The sequence below is a fragment of the Notamacropus eugenii genome, chromosome 4 (assembly GCF_028372415.1).
Source record: "Notamacropus eugenii isolate mMacEug1 chromosome 4, mMacEug1.pri_v2, whole genome shotgun sequence".
Taxonomy (NCBI): Eukaryota; Metazoa; Chordata; class Mammalia; order Diprotodontia; family Macropodidae; genus Notamacropus; species Notamacropus eugenii.
In genome coordinates, this window is record NC_092875.1 from 305,164,822 (window position 1) to 305,187,778 (window position 22,957).

The window sequence follows — 22,957 nt, forward strand, 5'->3', positions numbered from 1 at the left end:
AGAAAAGGAAAAAGGACTGATTTATATAAAAATATTTATAGCAGCTCTTTTTGTGGTGACAAAGAACTGGAAACTGAGGAGATGCTAATCAATTGAGGAAAAGTTGAATAAGTTCTCGCGTATGATTGTGATGGAATACTATATTATATCCTATAAGAAATGATGAGCAGGAAGATTTAAAACAAAACCTGGAAAGCTTTATATGAACTGATACAAAGTGAAGTGAGCAGAACAGGAGAACACAGTACATAGTAGCAATATTGTAATGATGATGAACTGTGAAAGCCTTAATTGTTCTGATCAAGACGATGATCCAAGATAATTCCAAAGAACTTATGATGAAAAATGCTATCCACCTCCAGAGAGGGAGAGAATTGATGAATTCTGAATGCCAAGTGAAGTATACTGTTTTTACTTTACTTTGGTGGGGGAGGGATTTTTTATCTGTGTTTTCTTTTACAACATGGTTAATATGGAAATGTGTTTTTCACATGTATAATCAATATCAAATTGCTTGCCTTCTCAAGGGTGGGGGCAAGAGGGAGAAAAAATTTGGAATTCAAATTTTTAAAAATGAATGCTACATAATTTTTACATGTAATTGGGAAATATTTAACAAAAGAAATAAAAAATATATTGAAAAAATATCTGCCTTATCATATCCTTTGATCATTTGTCAATTAAGAAATTATGATTGCATCATAACTGGTCTCTTGGCCTCTAGTATCTCTTTCTCTTGGTGTTCAACAATCCCTCCCTTCCTCATAACTCTCTCAGTAATCCCCAATTGTAACTTCATTCACGCTTTCATAATCTCAATCCCTAACTAACCATTTAAAGGGCCCTCTCACAATGACTTAAATCTTTAGGCCACATTCGTTCTCAATCTTTTTCAGACAAAATTCCTACATTAAGTTTTGTTGTCCTGTGGACTTCACTGGTCTGTTATGAGACTCATCTATGATAATGATTGAGAAGATGTTTTGACAAGTATTGTTGTTGTTGTTGTGTTTGTCCTTTGTTCTCAAAGAGGACCATGACATCTAGATGATGACACGACTTGCAGTTGATTTTGATTTGAGTGAGGGAAGGCTGTGCAACGTCACCTACCTCACTTTCTTCTCCAGAGTCATTTAGGTCCAGTGGCCTGATATTCATCAGGGCAGATGGGGATGGCCCAAGATGCAATATGAGACCCTGGCCCTTTCAGGCTAAGGTCTTATCACATTCTCACATTGAATGAGATACACCCATTCAATGAATGGGATGGCCCTCAAGGGGTGACCCCTTTAATAAAAAAAAAAAATCTGGGAGAGGAAGACCTCAGGGTTCCTGGGTAAAAGAGAAACAATTACTATTTAATTATTCCATTGACTCTGTGCTAGGTAGGTGAGGACTTGTTGTCCAGTCTATGAGCTCCAAAGTCAACTGCAAGTCATGTCATCATTTTGATGTCATGGTCCTCTTCAAGAATGAAGGACAAACACAATCTGTGAGCAAATAACATCTCCTCTTTTCTCCTCTCCTCTCTTCTCCTCTGATGTTCTAGCCAGGGGAAGGTACACTCCATGGTCAAAAGCTGCCTTTTTTCCTTTGGGTTTACTGGCTACATTTCTTGTTCACACACATGCCCCAATCCCAAAGAATCTGAGTGAGGGAAAGAAGATGAACTAGTTTGCTCTCAGTACCTTAGTAACTGAATTGCTTGTCCTCAAACAACTTGATTGAAATCTTCAAACGTTTACTGCATCACCTATGGAAGAAAGATTAGTCTTATTTTTCTAGGTTCCAATAAGTAGGACTGAACCAGTAAGTGGAAATGTCAGGAGGCAGATATCAGCTTAAGACAGGGAAATGTTTCCTAATAATTAGAGTTGTCCAAATATGCAATGGGTTATATAAAACTCTATTAAAAATTTTCTATGAGGTCTCCATCAAAATGTTCCTGATGATCGTGGAAAAGACAGATTAGTCATTTGTTGGGAATAATGGAGAAAGTATCTCTAATGTTTACATAAAGAGTGAAATGACTTTGGTTTCTTCTAATTGAATAGAATATTCCATGAAGCTAGATGTATGTCAGGGACCTAGCATTAGCCCCAAAATAGGATCTGGTATATCACTAACACCACAAAGTGTGAATTATTTTAAATTATAAAATTTCTCAAGAGGCTTTACTTAAGAGGAGAGAGAGGGAAAAAACTTTATTTTTATTACTCTTTTGTTCTTATGTCACCTTACTAACAGATATGTACTTCCCCTTGTAACACAGATTTTAAAAGGAAGAGAGAAAGAAAACCCAATTCAGCAAAATCAACCAACACAACCACCATTTCTGACAGGCTAGTATTCCACACTCATATTCTCTCATTTCTGAAAGAGGAGAAGATGCATTTTTTTCTCTTCTTCTCTAGGAATACTTTACAATATTAAAAAGAATCAGCAGGAACTAGAATCCAAAGAAATTCAGTGTAGAACTTCAGGTGTTTTGGCATGTTGGGTTGGGAGAGTATTTCTTGGCCCAGGACCTTCCCAGATTCTTCTCAAATCATATCCTTAGGTCCTTGCTTACACTGCTAGTGTATAAGACCAACTTAGACTGCCCACCAATGTTTATTTTTTTCCCTTACAACAAACTGAAAAATCAGGTAACTTGTCAGGATAGTGTATTTTTTCTTACTCAGCCATGATCCTAAATTTTCCATTGAGCAGACCTCTCAATTCTAGAAGGAAGTCATTAATCAAGACTTGAAATAGTTAAGCAATATCCCTATTCCCCTATTATTGCAAAAAGTTTCCCCCAACAAACTTTACCCAAAACCAAGATCCTAGATTGGAGTCCTCCCTTACCAAGGTTTGAGATTTGACATCTGGCAGAATCTGACCTACTTTTCATTTAGGCATTGCTATTGCAGTTATAGAGATAGGGAAGCAGAGAAACAAAGACGTCAGAAGGTGTTAGCTGAAGATTTCAGCATAAGTCATGAAGTAGGGTTTCAGTGTGGGGAGTAGGCATTACAACCTCCCCTTTGCCAGTTTCTGTGCTTAGTGGCAGAGGACTACTTGTTGAGAGGTTACTTGTGCAATTCAGATTCCTATTTGGCAGCCTTAATTGCCTTAACTGGAAATTTTTGCCAAACTGAAGTCATACCTGGGCGTGTCAATATCTGCAGTCAGACTTTTCTAGTCATTTGACAAAACGAGTAATGAGAACATGAAAAATGGCATTTTTGAGTTCTTTTTTTCTTGATAATAGAAAAAGATGCACTGACATTCACATTATGCTTGTTCATTAACAATACAGTGACCTTTTCATTGACTTATATCATTTAAAATGTTTTGCTTATTAACTTCTGAGATCCATCTAGTTAACATTACAAAGGGCTTCTCTATGTCACTGCATCACTACACTGCAGACATTGAAAAAAATTTTCTAAAACAATTGGGCAATTCCTTATTTCAAATTTTAAGTGTAAGTGCAATTGATCATTCAATCAGCAAAAATTTATTAAGTGCCTGCTATTGATTGCAGCATTGTGCTGAGTTTGTGGAGATTCTAGAGGAAATGCCTTGGTGGCTATGACAATCACTTGCTGAGTCTGAAGTCAGAAAGAGTTAAGTTCAAACTTTGTCTCTGACACTTACTATTTGGGTGCCAAGATTAATCTCTCTGAACCTCAGTTTTCTCATCTGTAAAATGAAAATAATAGTTAATAAGAATTTATTAAGCACCTACTATGTGCCAAGAATTATATTAAGCACTAGGAATGCAAAGAAACTCACAATCTAACGGGGGAGACAACATGCAAACAAATAAGTGCAAACAAGCTATACACATGATAAATAAGATACAATCCACAGAGAAAAGTCACTAGAATTAAAAAGAACTGAGGCAAGCTTCCTGGAGGTAGGATTTTTGCTGAGACTTGAAGGAAGCTCGGAGGTGGTGACAAGAAAGCAGAGCATTTTATTTTATTTTTTTTTATTAATTTTTTTATTTTTTTTAATGTTTAACAATCACTGCCATACAATTGCGATTTTATCCCTCCCCACCCACCCCCCACTACCTCCCTCCCTCCCCACGACTGCATACAATTCTGTATAGATTCTACATATACTTTCCTATTGAGTATATTTTCACTATCGTCATGCTATGTAGTCAGACTAAGATAAATGAAAGAATCCGTATAACAAATCAGAACATGATACACAAACAGATACACATACACAAACATGATCTGCTACATTATGTGAGTGACTTCCATATTTCTCTCTCTGAGTGTGGAAGGCTTTTTGCCTTGAGGTCCACCATTGGGATTTTTTTTTTTTTCAGAAGTTCTTGTGTTATTACAAAAATCTAAGTCTACCAGAAAAAACTCTCACACACTGTGGTTGTTGCTGTGCATAAAGTTCTCCTGGTTCTGCTCCTTTCACTCAGCATCAGGTCATATAAGTCCTTCCAGGCCTCTCTGAAGTCTTCTTGTTCATCATTTCTTATGGCACAATAGTACTCCATTACATTCATATACCATAATTTATTCAGCCATTCCCCAATTGATGGACATCCCCTTGACTTCCAGTTTTTGGCAACTACATAGAGTGCTGCTATAAATATTTTTGTACATGTGGGACCCTTTCCCATTTTTATGATCTCTTGGGGATATAGTCCTAGTAGCGATATTGCTGGGTCAAAGGGTATGCACATTTTTGTAGCCCTTTGGGCATAGTTCCAAATAAGCAGAGCATTTTAAACATGGGAAACTACAACCATTATATCTGTCTTTCAGGGATTGTCATGAGGCTCAGATGACATCAGGCGTACAAAACACTACATAAATTCCATTTATTATCATGACCCCCTTCATAAGGAAGGAGCTTCGATCCATTTTGGGGAGACAAAATGTGGATACTAGGAAGAATTAGAGAATAAGTATTGTATGATATTGACAGTAAGTGCAATTCTAATTCCTAAAAGGATAGTGTGGGCCAGATTAATTAGACTGAGGAAATAGGATTTGAGCTGGTCTTTGAAGGGTAAGTAGCATTTAGAGTAGCTGAGAGGAAGAAGCTAAGACAAAGCTTTGAGTAGGGTTTACTCATGACAAAATGTGGCAAGTGATTCAAATGGCATCTTCAAGTATCGGAAGTATTAAAAAAGGCACTTGCTCTGGCCCCAAAGGGCAGCTAAGTGATATAATGGATAGAGAGCTATGCCTGGAGTTAGGATGAACCAAGTTCAAATCAAGTGTCAGATACTTTCTAGTTGTATGACCCTGGGCAAATCATTTTTTCTTCCTGTGCCTCAGTTTCCTCATCTGTAAAATAAGGATATAATAGCACCTTCCCTTCAGAGTTATTGTGAGGATCAAATGAGTTAAAACCCATAAAGTGCATCATGAATCTTAAAGCACTGCATGAATATTACCCATTATTATTGCCAAGAACCATAAGTGCAATAAAGAAGCAAATCTAGGCTCCATATCAAGAAAAACTTCATAACAATTAGAGCTATGCAAAAGCGAAGTACACTGTTTTGGAAGGGAAAAGGTTCCCACTCCATAAGCCAAGGCTGGATAAGAACCTGTCTGTTATGTCTTAGAGAGGATTCTTCTTGAGGTATGGGTTAAACTAGATGGTTGCTAAGATAGGTTCCTAAAGGGTAGCTAAATGACACAGAGGATAGGATACTAGACCTAAAGACTCATCTTTCTTAGTTCAAATCTGGTCTCAGACACTTACTAGCTGGGTGACACTGGGCAAGTCATATAATTTGTTTGCCTCAGTTCCTCATCTATAAAATGGATACTCCACTCCAATATTTTTGCCAAAAAAAAAAATACCCTAAATGGGATCACAGAGATTCAGACATGACTGTAATGACTGAACAACAATGAGGTAGGTTCCAGCTACAATAACTTGTGATTCTTTGAGTACAGTGGAAAAGAAATGGGAAATTACATGGCATAGGGTCAGATTAGGGAAGAGAGGTGAGGAGTTTGGCCTCTGTTCATAGGAAAAAGAAATCTAATTTTGGTTCCTGAGGTGGGACAACAATATGTATGATATATTTGGAGGGAGAATATTTAGGACAATGTTGTTGTAGTTCAGGAATAATTAGAGGCTGAAAGAGAGTGATAATAGTAATAATGCAGAGGAATAAGTAAATGAGGGACATTTCATGGGAAGAAATAACAAGATTTGGTGACAGATTGCATATGTGGAAGATGGTAAAGGAAAGCTAAGCGAGACCAAGAAAACTCCAAGGTTTGTAGCCTGGAAGAGTGAAACAATGATTATTACCAACAGAAATGGATAAATGAGAAGGGAGCTGATTTAGGAGAAGAAAACAATGAAATGTTCCTTGGGCATACTGCGTTTGAGATGGTGGTGAGACTTCCAAAGGAGTCCAGACAGGTGCAGCAGCATCATTCCCAATGAATTTAGATTAATTCTTATATAGAATATCCCAAAGCAAATCTTAAAATGTAAACAAAAACAAACAAACAAACAAACAAAAAACCTGGTAACTACTGAAAGAAAAAGCTTTCTAAAGTAAAAGTCTAATTACGGAAAGCAGGCTGTCAGAAATAAGACTTAAACTAACACCTTACGCCATATTCCACAATACACATGTGCTAAAAATCATACTATAAAAAATTTGGAAAAGAAGGAAATCATAAACCTTTCAGAATTATGGGTAGGAGATATAGTCTTAATCAAACAAGAAATAATAGGAATTATAAAAGATTAAATAGATAACTGATTATATGAAACTGAAAAGCTTCTGCATAGACAAAAGTAATGTATCAAAGATAATAAAGGAAGTGGACAAATGGGAAAAAACCTTTGCATCAAATTTTTCTGATAAGGGTTTTGTATCCAAGGTATATAAACAATTAATACACGTGCATCTAAAACTAATAGTCATTCTCTAACTGCAAAGTATTCACAATCACATGAAAATATATTCCAAATCACTAATAATAAGAAAAATGCATATCAAAATAACACCTTGCAAAAACTGGCAATAGTGAGTTTTGGAGGGATTAGGAAATGATAGACATGCTAATGCATTGCAAGTGGAGCTATGAAATAGTACAAGTTTGGAAAGAAATTTGGAATTAAACAAATTATCTAACGTCCATACTCTTTGAACCAGATACTGTGTTACTTGGCTAATACCCCAAGGAAACCTTTGATAAGAAGAAAGTTCCCATATATGCCAAAATATTTATAGCGATACTTTTTATGAGAGCAAAGAACTGGAAACAAAGTAGCTGCTTATCAATTAGGGAATGGCTAAACAAATCAAGCAATAAACATGTATTAATTACTTAACATGCATGCCAGGTTCTGTGCTAAGTGCTAGGGACACAAAAAAGTAGCAAAAGACAGTCTCTGCCCTCCAGGAGCTACAGTCTAATGAGAAAGTCAATATGTAAACAAAGATATACAGAACAAGGCATATACAGGATAAAAAAAATAATTAACAGAGGGAAGGCACTAAAAGTAAGAGGGTTTAAGAAAGACTTCATGAAAAACATGAGATTTTAGTTGGGACTTAAAGAAAACCAGGGTGGTCAATAGAAGAAGCTGAGGAGGTCGAGCATTCCAGGAATGGAGACAGTCAGAGAAAATGTCTGGAGCTGAGAGATGGAGTATCTTGTTCATGAAACAGTCAGGAGGTCGCTGGATTGAAGAGTGTGGGTTGAGGAGTAAGACGTAAAGAGTAAGGTGAAAGACAAGGAGAGGGATAGGTTATTAAGAACTTTGAATGCCAAACAGAGCATTGAGTATTTGATCCTGGAGGTGATACTGAAGTTTATTAAGGGGTGCCATGGTCAGACCTTGTCTTTAGGAAAATCACTATGGTAGGTGAATGAAAGATAGATTGGAGTGGAAAGAGATTTGAGGAAGATAGACTCATCAGTAGCATTACATATATTTTATGAATGTAGTGGAATATTACTGTGTGGTAAAAAATGAGATATGAGAGAAACATGGAAAGCTCTACATAAATTAACATGAAGCTGACATGAGGTAAGCAGAGCCAAGAACACAATATACACAATAATTACAACAATGTAAATGGAAAGAGCAACCACACACACATACAAAATCAAGTGAACGTAACAAAATTACAAAGATCAAGCATGACTCAAATGAAGACACAAAAGAAGACACCCTTCACCCACCTCTTCATGGGACCACAAATTTTACACAGACTTTTTTCAATGAGCTGATCAACTTCACTCATCTTCTTCTTTAAAAAAAAAGATAGTGTTTTTTAAATGTGGAGAGTCTCTGGGAGAGGAAAGGGAAGACACTGAGAATAACTATAGCGGTATAAGAAACGGAAGACATCGATCTCATTTTTTTTAAGTCTAATTGTCACTCTGCAGCTTCTATTGTGTATAAGTACTGTGCTAAGTGCTGGGGATACAGAAAGAGGTAAAAGATAGCCCCTGCCCTCCAGAATGTTATAGTCTAAAGGGAAAGTCAACATGCAAACAAATATATACAAAGCAATCTACATTCAGAATAAACAGAAAAAAATTAACAAAGAGAAGGCACTAGAATTAAGAGAGATTGAGGAAAGCTTCCTAGAAAAGAGAGGACTTTGGATGGGATTTAAAAGAAGCAGGGCAAGTCAGTTCAACAACCTTCCTTCAGTAACTCTTTATTGCTCCTAGTATAATATACAAAGTCCTAACCTTGGTATTTAAAACTCTTCACGATCTGGTTCTAGTGACTTAGATTTATAGGATTTGTAATCTTTTCTTATAAAAGACCCAAAATTTGTATGTGAATTTTGGTTTCCATTTATTTCTGGTTTAAAATTTGAGTTACCCTTTGAGAAAATAGGTTCCATACATGTTATTTGTCCTTCATTCAAAGATGAACAATGACATTACAGGGTAATGTCTTCACTTGTGTATGAATTAGATTTAAGGGAAGCATTGTTGCACAAAGTCATTAATCTCACTCTCTCTTCCGGAGCCATTGAAGTCCAGTGGCAAGACAAAGGTGAGGACAATTAATGATGGCCTGGGATGTCCTGCATGACCTTGGCATCTTGGATGTCTGACCAAGCTCTAAGCATTCCACAGCACCTTCTTCAGCCACTTTCATGGCCTGCAGAACAAACTTTTCACATCCATCCATTCTGCCAAGAGAAGTCTTTGCACGCTTAGGGTAGACATCCTCCTAATTTATCAATGGGTTTGAGGCCTGTTGGTTACCCTCAACCTAGTTTGGCCCATCTACTGATAAACTTTGCTATGGTGTAGCTGCTGCACATGCTACTGCTTCTTGGAGCCACTGGTGAGAGTTGGGTGAAGGTGAACAGTAAAGGTGGATGAACAGCCCTGAAAGGGCACAGCAAATCTGTACAACAGAGATGCTAGTCTTCCCTGAATACCCCATGTATCCTTTAATTCCATACATAGAGAAATAGTAAATGCCCTTTACTTCATAGGTATAATGTGCATGGTTTTTCTTTCTTCTCCATAGTTGGGGGGAGAGGGCAGGAGCATATAAAGAATTTAGAACTAAAAATAAAAATCTTTTAAAAATTAAATGCCTTAATAATTATTGCTTTATAATATAGTTTAATATCTGATACTGTTAAGTCTTCTTCCTTTACATTTTTTAAATTAGTTCCTTTGATTTTCTTGACCTTATGAGATAGCGATTATCAAAACTATCTAGTACTGGCTAAAAAATAGAAAGGTAAATCAATGGAAAAGAGTAGACATACAATTTACAGCTACATATGAATATAATAACCTTATATTTGACAAATATAAACATTTAAGTTCTGGGGATAAAAATTCATTATTTGGTAAAAAATTATTGAGGAAACTGGAAAGTAATATGGCAGATATTGGGCACAAACTAATATCTTACACCATTTACCAAGATAAGGTCAAAATAGATACATGACCTAGATATAGAGAAATTTTAAGAAAATTTGAAGAGCATGGAATATATTACCTATCAGACTTATGGATACATGAACAATTTATGAATAAACAAGAAATAGAGAACAGTGTGAGGTGTGAAATACATAGCTTAAGTTGAAAAGTTTTGTACAAATAAAACTAATGTTGCCAAGATTAAAAGGAAAGCAGAAAATTAGAGAAAAAAATTTATAATTTCTCAGATAAAGGTCTCATATCTCACATGGCTAAAGAATTTGTAAAATCTACAAGAATATGAGTCATTACCCAATTGATAAATGGTCAAAAGATATGGAATAGGCAGTGTTCTGATGAAGAAATCAAAATTATTTATAATTATATGAAAAAATGCTCTAAATCATTATTGATTACAGAAATGAAAATTAAAACAACTTGAGGTATAATTTTATACCTGGCAGATTGGCTAAAATGATTGAAGGGGAAAGCAGCAAATGTTGGAGGGGGGATGTAGAAAAATTGGGACACTAACTCACTGTTGGTGGAACTGTGAACTTAATTAACCATTGTAAAGGATGATCTGGCATTATGTCCAAAGAGTTATTAAACTGCCTTTACTACTCCCTTTGTCCCAGAAATACCACTACTAGGTCTGTTTCCAAGTTTGATTAGGGAAAATGGAAAAGAACCTATTGTAACAGCAAGGACTCCAGCATACACAGGAGGGCCTGCTGTATAGGTTCTTAGATCTGCTTTTCTAAAAGGAAAGAGACTTCTGAAGAGTCAACAATCTACTTTAATCAAGCAGATGTATCATTCACTTAGTTCAGGGGAGAAAGTCAGCCAAAGAAAATACAAACAGAAATCATAAGCAGAAATTACAAACCGAAAGACCAACAGACAGAGCTTCCAACTGTCTGACCATAGATAATACATCTATTATTACATAGAGAGAAGTATCAATATCTAGGTTTTCAAAGCCAAGGGGCTCCTTAGCAGCAACCCAGACTCTCATCTTGGCACATCAATCTTCTTCCAAAAAATAAGCCCCAAAGTAAAACCTCACCTCCGAGTACATATACACTGTTGAGAGCTGGAAGGCACTACCCTCTGACCCAGTGCCTCATCAGAAATTAACAAAAGGTGTCTGAGGGCTATTAATGGGCAGGGAAGATCTTTAACTCTTCCCCCCACCCACTATTAACCTTACATTAACATTATACCTGTATGTTCTAAAATATTTATAGAAGCTCTCTTTGAGGTGACAAAGAAGTGGAAATTACTGTTTATGCCTACTGATTACAGAATGGCTGAACAAGTTGTGGTATATGATTGTGATGGAATGTGCATGTTTATCCTTCGTTGCTGAAGAAGACCATGCTGTCAGAGAAATAATGACATGACTTGCACTTGACTTTGTTTTGAGTGAGGGAGGGCTGTGCAGGTCACCAGCCTCCAGCCTCACTTCTCCTCCAGAGCCATCTGAATCCAGTGACCAGATATTCATCAGGATGACTGGAGATGACCCAGGATGAGGCAATTGGGGTTAAGTGACTTGCCCAAGGTCACACAGCTAATAAGTGTCCAGTGTTTGAGGTGAGATTTGAACTCAGGTCCTCCTGACTCCTGCACTGGTATTCTATCCACTGTACTACCTAGCTGCCCCTATGATGGAATGCTATTGTGCTAAAAGAAATGATGAGTTTGATGATCTTAGAAAAACATGGATAGACTTGAATGAAATAATGAAGAGCAAAATAAGCAGAACCAAGAGAACATTATATACAGTAACAGCAATATTGCTTTAAGAATAACTTTGAGTAACTAAGTTATTTTGACTACTATAAATACCCAAATTTACTACAAAGGACCTTTGAAGGCAGTGTTTTCATCCAGAAAAAGAAACTGATGAATAGAAGTATGTATAGAATGATTTTATATATATATATGTATATATACACACACGTGTGTATGTGTATATGTACATGTGTGTATACATATATATGTACATATACATACACCCATATACACACATTTGTGTTTAATAGTAGCCATCTCTAGGGCAGGCGAGGAGGAGGGGTGAAAAGCAGGGAAAAAAATCACATGGTGATTTTATTACATATTTTAAAGGAATAGTAAGTTATACATAACAGATTTGCAGTTTCATTTGCAACCATCTTTTTCTCTATTCTTCTATGTTATGAAAATGCTTATTTTATTTATTAAGTTCAGAATAAAATAAAATTTAAAAAAATTAAATGCATTAAATTTAATGAATGAGAAAATTATCAGGAATTAGCTTGGACAGTAATATTAAGTAGATTTTTTAATTTTATTTTTAAATTCTGACAGATATATCAAAAAAAAAAGTCTACATTTACAGCTATTTCACTCTACTACCTTTAATGCACTCTATGGTTCAGTCAACTTAATCTACTAGTGGCTTTCTGAGCTTAGCATTCCATCTGCTACCTATATGTACCTTTGCCCAGCATGTCCCTCATGGCTGGAAAGCACTGACTACTCACCTCAGTTGCACCAGGATTCTAAGCTTCCTTGTAGGGTGGGCTCAAGTACCATTTACACAGATATCTTTTCTTTACCCCTTTTCATCTTTGTGTTCTCTCCTTGCTAAGATTATTATACATATGCTGATCTATTTAATGTTGCATATACTATACCAGTAGAATGAGAGTTCCTTGAGGGCAGGGACAGTTTCTCATTTTATCTTTGTATTTCCAGTACCCTACACACTACTTTGTAACCAGTAGGCAAGTGATATTTTGGAATGGGTTTCTCATGGAAAGCCCCTAATTACCCAAAGCCTACTTGATAAAGTTCTATATGCAGATTATAACATTTTCATTTGCAGTACTTCCCATCCTAGGAATTCAACAAGAGCTTCTGAGATTGGTACTCTGTGTCCTATCCTTCTGTTTCTGAACATCACTGATTCTGTAAAGTACAAGCTACTATGTACCTGTATTCACAGACCACTACTTAATTCACAGGACTTACCCTGTCCTTTTGTAACCCATTCAACTAAGTATATACATTTTGGGATAGAGCCAAAATGGATCCAAAAATGCAGCATTTTTCCTTAAGTTGTCTTTACTTATTCGTGTAGCCATTATCATTAGATTTTTCATTTGAAAAGCATATCTCACATTTTCCGAGACTTCTAGGAAAAGCTATAAAAACTTTCTCCTTTCTGCTACTGCTCTGAATAGTAGAACACAGCGATGAAGCAATCAGAAAGCACTAATCTCAGGTTCCACAGGATCCAGTGCTCCATTCTAGAAACATGGAAGAATATGAATCAAAAGTGAGAAGTCACTTAGAAACAAAAAAAAAGAAATCAAATCTTTTCTAGCTGACATCTTGACTAGTTGTTGCACTTCTTTTTGTGGTCAGTCAAAGGCTTGTTTCATCATGACAAATACACATAGAATAATAAATAGTAGAGAAAAAGCAATCATCCAAAAGGATCTTCTCATAGGCATACCTTTTAAGGAAGCATACATCATCACCTAGAGCAGGATGTTACAAGCAAGGCCTAGGGCCAGATGACTTCATCTGACTTCCTACCAGTTTCATCAGGTACTCCACATTCATTTTATTGAGGGTGATGGTTTCAGCTCTTTATCCTTAGCACTTACTGTCAGACACATTGCACTGTCAAGGATTGCTTCATGTTTGGCTCTGTTCTATGGCTGCCACATTGTGACTATGTTCGGAGGGTACACAGTGAGATAGAATCCAAAGTGGCATCCAAAGTACCCAATCACAGATAGACATCATCAATATTTTTCCTTAACTAAAATCTTGCTCCTATACCTTTTGGTGATTTGTAAGTGAATATGCACCATGCCACTGGAACACAAATTCTAAGATGTCCTGCCAGAATGGAAAGACTTATGCAGAGGTCCAACAATGGATGTATAGCTACCATCCAAAGACCAGCCCTGTGATCTTGAAGAGGCACATCAACAGAAAATTGGCCACCAAGCAGTGAACTTTTGGGCTACAGTCACACATGAAACCATATGCTAAACACAGAGAGGTGGTAATCCAGATCTGTTCACATGGATGAAATCAGAGCCTTTTCAGTATACTACAATGTCCACATTTTAAAGATGTTAAGTCCTAAAGAATTTAAGGATGTTAAAGCCTTTAAGGATTTAAAGCCTATATTATTCTATTGTATTTATATGAAATTCTACAGAATTGATATCTCAAGTTCACAGGCTCTCAATCTAGAAGGAGACACAGAGATCATCCAATACTGCTGATACCTAAGCAAAAATTCCTTCTAAGATATTCCAAACAGGTGGTCATCTAGCCTGTGCTTACAGAACTCCCAGGGTGAATAGTCCATGACAGGCCAAGGCAGTCCATTGCACTTTTGGACAATTCTGACTGGGGAGAAAGGGTCCCTTATATCAAGGCGTAATGGGCCTCTCTTCAGCTTAAATTCATTACTTCCTAGTTCTGCTCTCTAAAGTCAAGCCAATCAAAACTAACACTTCTTCCAAGTGACAGCTCTTCAAATAAATTATTTATTATTTATTAATAATAATAATTAATAATAATAATTTATTATTTATTAAGCACTTACTGGCAACACTATGCAAGATATCATGTGGGAAAATAAAGAACTGGATTATAACTTTTCTGCCCTCCAAGAGTTTATAATCCAGTTGCAGAGACAAGACACAACTAAAGTAGAAATCAGGAAAAGCAAAACACTTGGATTTCAGCATTGATGTTTTATATATATATATATATATATATATATATATATATATACATATATATATGTATATATATATATATAATGTATGTATGTATGTATACATATATATGTATACACACACACACACACAACTGCGAGATTGTGTGGAAAAGATGGTAAGTTCTATGATGATTCAAAGAAGGAAGTGCGTGTCATAGAATCAGAAATTCTCTTATCTAACTAGTATCTGAGCAGGAACAACTCTGACAAGCTGTTCCACATAAAGGTCTCCAGTGATGAGAAACTCGCTGCTTTACAAGACAGCTCACATTCATTTGAACAGATCTTAATGTCAGCAAAGTTTTCCTTATACCGAATCAAAATCTGTCACTTAATTTCCATCCATTGCTCTTAGCTCTTTCCCCTTTTAGGGCAAGCTAAACAAATCTTATGCCTTTTCCAAATGATCCAGTATTCAAATAGATCTGTGATTTCATCAATTTGGGGGTTCCCTTCAACAAGGCAGATTGTCACCCATCCATGCCTGTCCCTCTTTTATGTCTATCATCCATATCCTTCTGAAATTTTGCAAGCCAACATTTTGGCAACTTATCTTGTTTTCACTCAAAATGAAGAGGGTACTAATGCAAAACTCTGGCTATCCATCTTTTGCTCCTGCCCCATGACAAACTCACCTTCTCTTTTTGTCATATAATTCCTTATAATATATTTTACTCCTGTCCTTTGAAACACCTTTGTTCTTGGCTTATATCCATCGCAACCATGTCGAAATTATAATCTTTCAAATGCTTGAAGCCGGCTCTCACAACCCTATTTTTTTCTATTCTCCAGGCTTTCCCTCCCTAGTTTCTTTACCCATTACTCAACATAATTTCAAGTCCTTTTAAAATCCTGATTCTCCTAGAAGCTCTTGAGTTGTCAATACCCTTCCCAGGAGCATATTATTTCACAGCTAGACATTAAGAGAAAAAGGATATGAATGAACAATAAGAAGATATTGAGAAACAGAAAGAATGGAATCTTTCCCATCTTACATTTTCCTCACAACTCAGCTAGTTGTTTCATTTCCTGATATGATCACAAATAGCACAAACTGCCTGATTCTTAATTCTATGCTTCTATTTATGGAAGTGAAAATTTCATTAACTTTTTTGGTTCTCATAAAATACTGTTGACTCCTATTGAGCTTGAAGTAGAGCTAAAAGTCTATTAAAAGTTTCAAATCTTTTCAACGCACATTAATGTCAAGCTACACCTATTTTTACCAGCACTTGTGCAGTTGATTTTTTGAACCAAATTATAGGATTTTAGATTTTTTTTCTCACTGGATTTCATCTTATTAAATTCAATCTATCATTCAAGCCTGTTGAACTCTTTGGGGATCTTGACTTTGTCATCTAATGGGTTGGGTACTCAGTTTTTTGCTATCAAACAATTTGACAAGTGTACCATATATGCCTTCATACAAATCACTGATAATAATGTTTACTAGAACGAGGCCAAGGATAGATCACTAGTACACTCTACTAAAGATCTTCCTACAAATTGACATTAACCTACTGATTATTATTCTTTTTATCTGATCAGAGACCTAAGTATACTGTCATCCAGACCACAACTCTCTGTCCTAAACACAAGGCTACCAGGGAAGTTTTTGTCTTGCCCATTCCCGAATCTATTAGTCTAGTAACATTGTCAGGAAAGAAAAGAAGATTAGCCAATGTCAGTACATTAATGATAGGCACCATAGTCACAAAGGTCAAAAGCTGGTCTCAAAATTAGGAATACTTAGGTTCAGATGTTACCTCTGAAACCTATTGTGTCTGCTCTGCCTACTGACCTCCCTGGCTTTCTGTAAGTCAAAACTAAAATCCTACCTTCTACAGGAAACCTTCCCTAATTCCTCTTAATTCTGGTGCCTTCCCTCTGTTAAAGACTTCCTATTTTTCCTATACATAGCTTGCTTTGTAAGTATTTGTCTGCATGTTGCTTCCCCCATGAGATTGTAAGCAACTTGAAGGCAGGGATTTTTTCCCCTTTTTTGTATCCCCAGCACTTGCCATGTGCCTGGAACATTATAGGTACTTAATAAATGTTTGTTGACTGATTAAATATGACTCTGGGAAAGTAACTTGATCTCTCAATGCCCTAGCCAACTCTTTAGGTCTATATATGGAAGAGCAGCTGCCAATCTGCAAGAGGAAATTTCCTAACTGAGAGTACTACACATCAGTAATAACACATGTCCATACCACAGAAAAGGCTTATCCATTAATGGTTATACTTTGGGCCCAATTATCCAACCAGTACCCTATTCTTTGTCACTCAATGCTCATATATCTCTCCATCTTGCCCAAAAGACAGCATTGCCAGCAAGTTACTCTGTCAAATTCTTTGCCAAAATCTAGATATTTCTTGAGCATTCCCCTGATTAACTAGTCTAGTTAATACATTTAAATAAAAAAGAAATATGGTCTGATATGACCTATTCTTGAACTCACACTGTTTCTTATTGATCATTATTTCACTTTCTAAGTGTCTTTAGCAATGCATTTTTATGTTGTGTTTTTTTTTCTTTCCAGGAATTGAAGAGGTCCTTTAAGACACCATGCTGACAAGGTAGGATTACTCCTGAGAAGCCTTCAAAGATTTTCACTTGACAAGAGACCGCTGTTAAAAAGCCTCACTTAGCCAAAAGTAACTTACCTTCTGACTCTGGTCACCTAGGTTCGCCATCTTGTCTTAGAACTCCCATTACCAGATTTTGTCACATACACCTACTCTGTCCACCCTTTTACTTGTCTTCTGTCCCTGACCAACCGCTGAGATCTCCTCAAGAGACCTGACTCTGTTAGCTGCATCTTCTACCTGGCATCACCAGTTTCTGCTACAAGTCAAATATCATTCTTTACCCCATTTGTTAAGTGATGCTGCCTGTTCACCAAAATCTGCCTAGCTGTTGAGTTTCTCTGGGTCCTAGACAAAAACAAAGACAATAAAATTAACAGGTACTTAGCACTTTAAGATTTGCAAAGCATTTTACAAGCTTTATCTCATTTTATTCTCAAAGCAACCCTGCTAGGTAGGTATATGATTTTTCCCATTTTATAGATGAGAAAACCAAGACATGGAGAAGTTAAGTGATTTGCCCAGGGTCACATGTTTATAAGGCAGGAATAGAATTCAAGTTTCAGGAATTCACTGTACCACCAAGCTGACTCTATACCACCTACCTGTCTCAAGGGAAAGCACCATCAATTCAATTAAGTAAGTGGTTTATCACCTGTGTTGTGCACTGCCTTGTAATGGACACTGGGAAAAGAAAAACAAAAATAAAATAACTCCTGTCCTCAAGAGGTTTACATTCTACTGGGGTGGGAAGTGGAGAGGATAAAGTATGTACATAAATGCAGTCTAGATGAAGAAAAACTAAAAGAGTAGAACTTAACAGTTTAACACATCAATAAAGGCTCCATGTGAAGGAAGGCACCCGAAGAAAGACTAAGCTTTTAAATGAGGAATAAAGAGCATGACAATTTGTCATGTATTTAAGGGAAGAGATTGGATTCCAAGTCTGAGGAACGACTAAAAGTCCAACTTAGCTAGAGCAAAAAAGGTATGAAAGAAAATGGTATGAAGTCATTAAGTATCTAATAAGATAGTGATTTTAAAACGTTCTATCTATACACCTCAAAGCACTAGAAAAATGTTGACCATTATTATTATCATGGTAAAGTAGGTGAAAATCAGATTTTCATGCTTTGCTTGCATGTCTCTCATTGCTCTTCCCAGTTTTTCCTCCACCTCTCTAACTTGATTTTCAAAATCCTTTTTGAGCTCTTCCATGGCCTGAGCCCATTGAGTGGGCTGGGATACAGAAGCCTTGACTTCTGTGTCTTTTCCTGATGGTAAGCATTGTTTTTCCTCATCAGAAAGGAAGGGAGGAAATACCTGCTCACCAAGAAAGTAACCTTCTATAGTCTTGGTTTTTTTTCCCTTTTCTGGGCATTTTCCCAGCCAGTGACTTGACTTCTGAATATTCTCTCCACACCCACCACGCCTCCAGATCCTCCCAGCCAGCGCTTGGGGTCTGAGATTCAAATGCTGCTTCCCAGCCTCAGGGCTTTGGGCAGGGGCGGGGCTGCTATTCAGTGTGAGATTAAGTTCAGGTGCTCAGGTGGGGGCAGGGCCACCTCACAGGCTCAGTTCCCTCAGGGGGTTTATGCAGTAAACTTCAACAATGGATGAGGGCTCCTGCTTGCTTGGGGAGCCCCTTTCTGCTGCGGCCTCCGCTGCTGCCTCCCGAGGGGGCCTGAGTTATGGAGGCACCCCACTCCCCTCTCAACCTGCCAAAGAGACCCTCTCACCGACCCTTGTCACCTGTGGGTGGAGGGACCAGTGCAGCTGCTGGAGATTCTGTCCCTGAAGCCCACTTGGATCCACTCCTCTTGGTGCCGCGTGGCGAAGGAGGGCTGGGCTCCGGGTCCGCAGCGCAAGGACCTTTTGCAAGAGGTTTGCAGGCCCTCTAAAACAGAAATCTTGTTTGCTCCGTTGTTCTGTGGCTTCTGCTGCTCCAGAATTCCCCGGGGGTTCTTTAGATATTTTATGGGCTGTGGGTTCAGAGCTAGAGTATGTGTATGTTTCTACTCCGCTATCTTGGCTTCGCCCCTGAAGATCAGATTTTAAAGACTAAAAACACCAGGCTATTAGAAAAGGATTGACAGAATTGGCAAAGAAGGAATTGAAATCTTTGATAAATGAAGAGACAGTAAGAGAGAACCTAGCTGATTTAAATGTATTAAAGTCTCAAGAGTCAATATTAAAAAAGACAGCAATTATTTGCCAGGATATTAAAAGGATTTTGTAGTCTGATACTGCAGTATTGATAATTTTTGAAAAGTCATGGAAATCTTAAGAAGTACCAGCAGACTAGAGATGAGCACATTACTCAAACTTTCAAAAAGTAGAAGCACTTAGTTGTCACAAGCCATGAGCTAATGAACTCAGTGTCAACCCTTTTGAAAAGAAAAAAAAAATAGAATGAATTATTAAACAGATACTTTGTGAATACTGAGAAAGTGAAATGGCAATCACTTGGAGCTAAAATGAGTTTACTAAGAATTTGCTAACTTCTGCTTTGTTCCTTGATGGTGCTATCATTAAAACACCCTTTAGCTTTGTGAATAAGATAGGGACTATAAGACAGCATGTAGGTATACTTATAATAACAGCTGACAAATAGTACTTTGAGTTTTGCAAAGTTTTCTTTATATCTTATTTCTTTTTGATCCTCCAAACAACTCTGGGAGGTCTGTAGTACACTTTCACAGAATGGAGGAGAGGGATTAGAATGAATCTTAGTGGAAATCAAGACTAGCCCCATCAACCCCACCACCACCACCCTGAAAAAAGAATCTCCTCTACAACATTTTTAACATATTTATAGTCTTTGCTTTGCCTAGAGACCTCTAAGGACTGGAAACTTGTTACATACCAAGAAAACCCCATTACACTTTTGAATACATCTACTTGCTAAAAGATAGCTAGGTAGCTCGGTGGAAAATTCACTAGGTCTAGAGTCAGGATGACTTGAATACAAATCTGGTCTCAGATATCTACTATCTGTGTGACCCTGGGCAAGTCATTTAACCAGCATTTGCCTTAATTCACTGGAGAAGAAAATGGCAAACAACTCCAGTATCGCTGCCAAGAAATCCCCATGCACAGTATTGGAGTGCTATGGTCCATGGGTCACAAATGAGTGACTGAGCAACAACTTGCTAAAAAGGTTTTTGCTTATATCATGCCTGAATTTGCCTCTTTACAACCTCCACCCAGTGATACTGGTTCTGCCTCTGAAGTCATGCAGATGAAGTCAGCTTCTTCCATGTGATAACCCTCTAGATACTTGAAGTGAACGTTAATGCCTCTTTAAGTATTCTCTTGTCTGGGCTAATCATGCTTAGGTCCTTCAGCTAGTTTTCATATGGTCTCTTCTTCTCTAAGATCTTTCTATATCATCACTGTGAAAATTTTGTGTTAACATAAAGCTCCTAACTTGTGAAGCAGAGAGAATGAACTCAGTGGCAGACCCCAGAAAGGAGAGCTGTCATTCCACTCTGTCATCCTGATCCTTGAGACCTCTCCTGGGAGGTATCACTCTGTCTCTCTACAGTCAAGGACTTTAACCAATAATGGCAACATTCTCTTTGCCAGGAACTGATTATGCCCTTTGAATTTCCTCTCATTCTCTATGGGCAACCAAAATCTTATTGTTACATACAGACAGGAGGGAGCAGACAAAGATGATAGGGAAGATGTGACTAGACCATAGGACACGAGGAAAAGACCTGCAAGTTAAATGGGAGTTATTGATGTAATGTGGCAGGCACAAAAGTCGATGTAAATTTAGGTTACCTTAATAGAAAAGACCAAGGAGGTAATATTTCTACTCTAATTCACTCTGATCCAATCATATCCGTTGAGTTATTCTGTTTGGGGCACCAGTGTTTTTTTTTTTCTTTTTAAAGAAATACTATGATAAAAAGGAACACAGTGAAGGGAGAGAGGGGAAAAGGTTGTCTACAGGGATCGTGGAGGATTTAGAAACCATGTTACATGAGGAATCATTGAAGAAATTGCTGTGTTTAGTTTAGAAAAGTGAAGATTTAGAGACTGAAACTATAACACCCCATATCTGTATAGCAATTTATAATTTTCAGATCACACACATGCATATCATATATATATATATATATATATATATATATATATATATATATATATATATATATATATATATATATATATATATATATATAACATGTACATATACATATATATACATATATTTCTCTGTGGGTATACAGAAAGAGAGTTTTGATGCTGTTCAATCATTTTCAGTTGTGTCTGACTCTTCATGACCTCATTTGGGGTTTTCTTGGGAAAAATACTACAGTATCTTTTTCTTCTCCAGCTCATTTTACAGATGAGGAAACTGATGCAAACAGGAGTAGGTGATTTGCCCAGGGTCACATAACTAGTAAATATCTGAGACCAAATTTTTTATTACTTCATTTGAATCTGCCTTCTCATTGTTGATTATTCCCCAATTTATCCAGCCTATACCTTGTTTGTACATAGTTGTTCTCATATTGTCTGAGCTTCTTAAAAGCAGGGATTATTATCGTTTGTCCTTCTTTATATCCCCACATAGCACATAGCAGACACTTAATAAATGCTTATTAACTGACTGAATGAATGACTGGCACAATGGAAAAAGCGCTAGATTTGGTCTTAAATGATCTAGTTTTGAATCATGATTCACACTTATTATCTATGTAAGCTTGTGGAGGTTATTTCTCCCCCTCGGGCCTCAATTTCCTTATCTGTAAGTGATATTTTATAAGGTTAGCTCTACAGCCACTTCCATTTTTAAAAGTCTATGATCCTAGGTAAACAAGAAAGGTTTTATTATCCCCATTTTGCAAAGGAAGAGACCAAGGTTTTGAAGTGGAACTTGCCCAAGGTCACACAGTTAGTTAGTTGGTGCCAGAGCCATTGAATATACTATTTTATTACAGAAACTCTTGGTTTTCCTTGCCAGTAAGTGAAGAAAAAGAGGTCTATCGTAGATGCAGTACGTATTTAAATTATTAAACATGTCAAATTTTTAAGATCGTTTGTATTTAACTCTGGGATGTAATCACACACAGGCATGGTCAGATGCATGTTAAACTCTCCCCATTTCTGCTCCCCTCTGACCCCCCACTATGGCCCATACTGATGGTGACCTAAGGTTTGACCATGCAAAAAGTATAGAAGTGTCTGATTAATAGTGGGTAATTAGAAGTGTCTGATTAATGGTGGGTAATTAGAATTTGGATGTGTGGAAAGAAGCATTTTAAAACGCCAAGCCAAAGCCATTGGGACATAGGTTAGAATTGCAAAAACTTCCCTTTAGGTCAAATGGGCATAAATATTACATGGCAGCTGCTCTTATCAAACTGAAAACCAGTTCTGATGACACAGCCTACTGGTTTGTCCTAGTATCTCTGCCTGACTAAGGAAATCTTTGGAAATAGGAAGGATAATTTAATGCCTGTGACTAACTGGGTCTGATCCTTCTCAAGGGAAGTCTAACAAAAAGACTTTCTCTTCCCTCACATCCTCACATCCTATACTATATTATACGTAATATAATGCCATATAGATACTGATGTTAATATGTAAGCCTCCTCAGAAGAGAGAAGTGTCCCCACCCCTCCCACAGGGATATGTA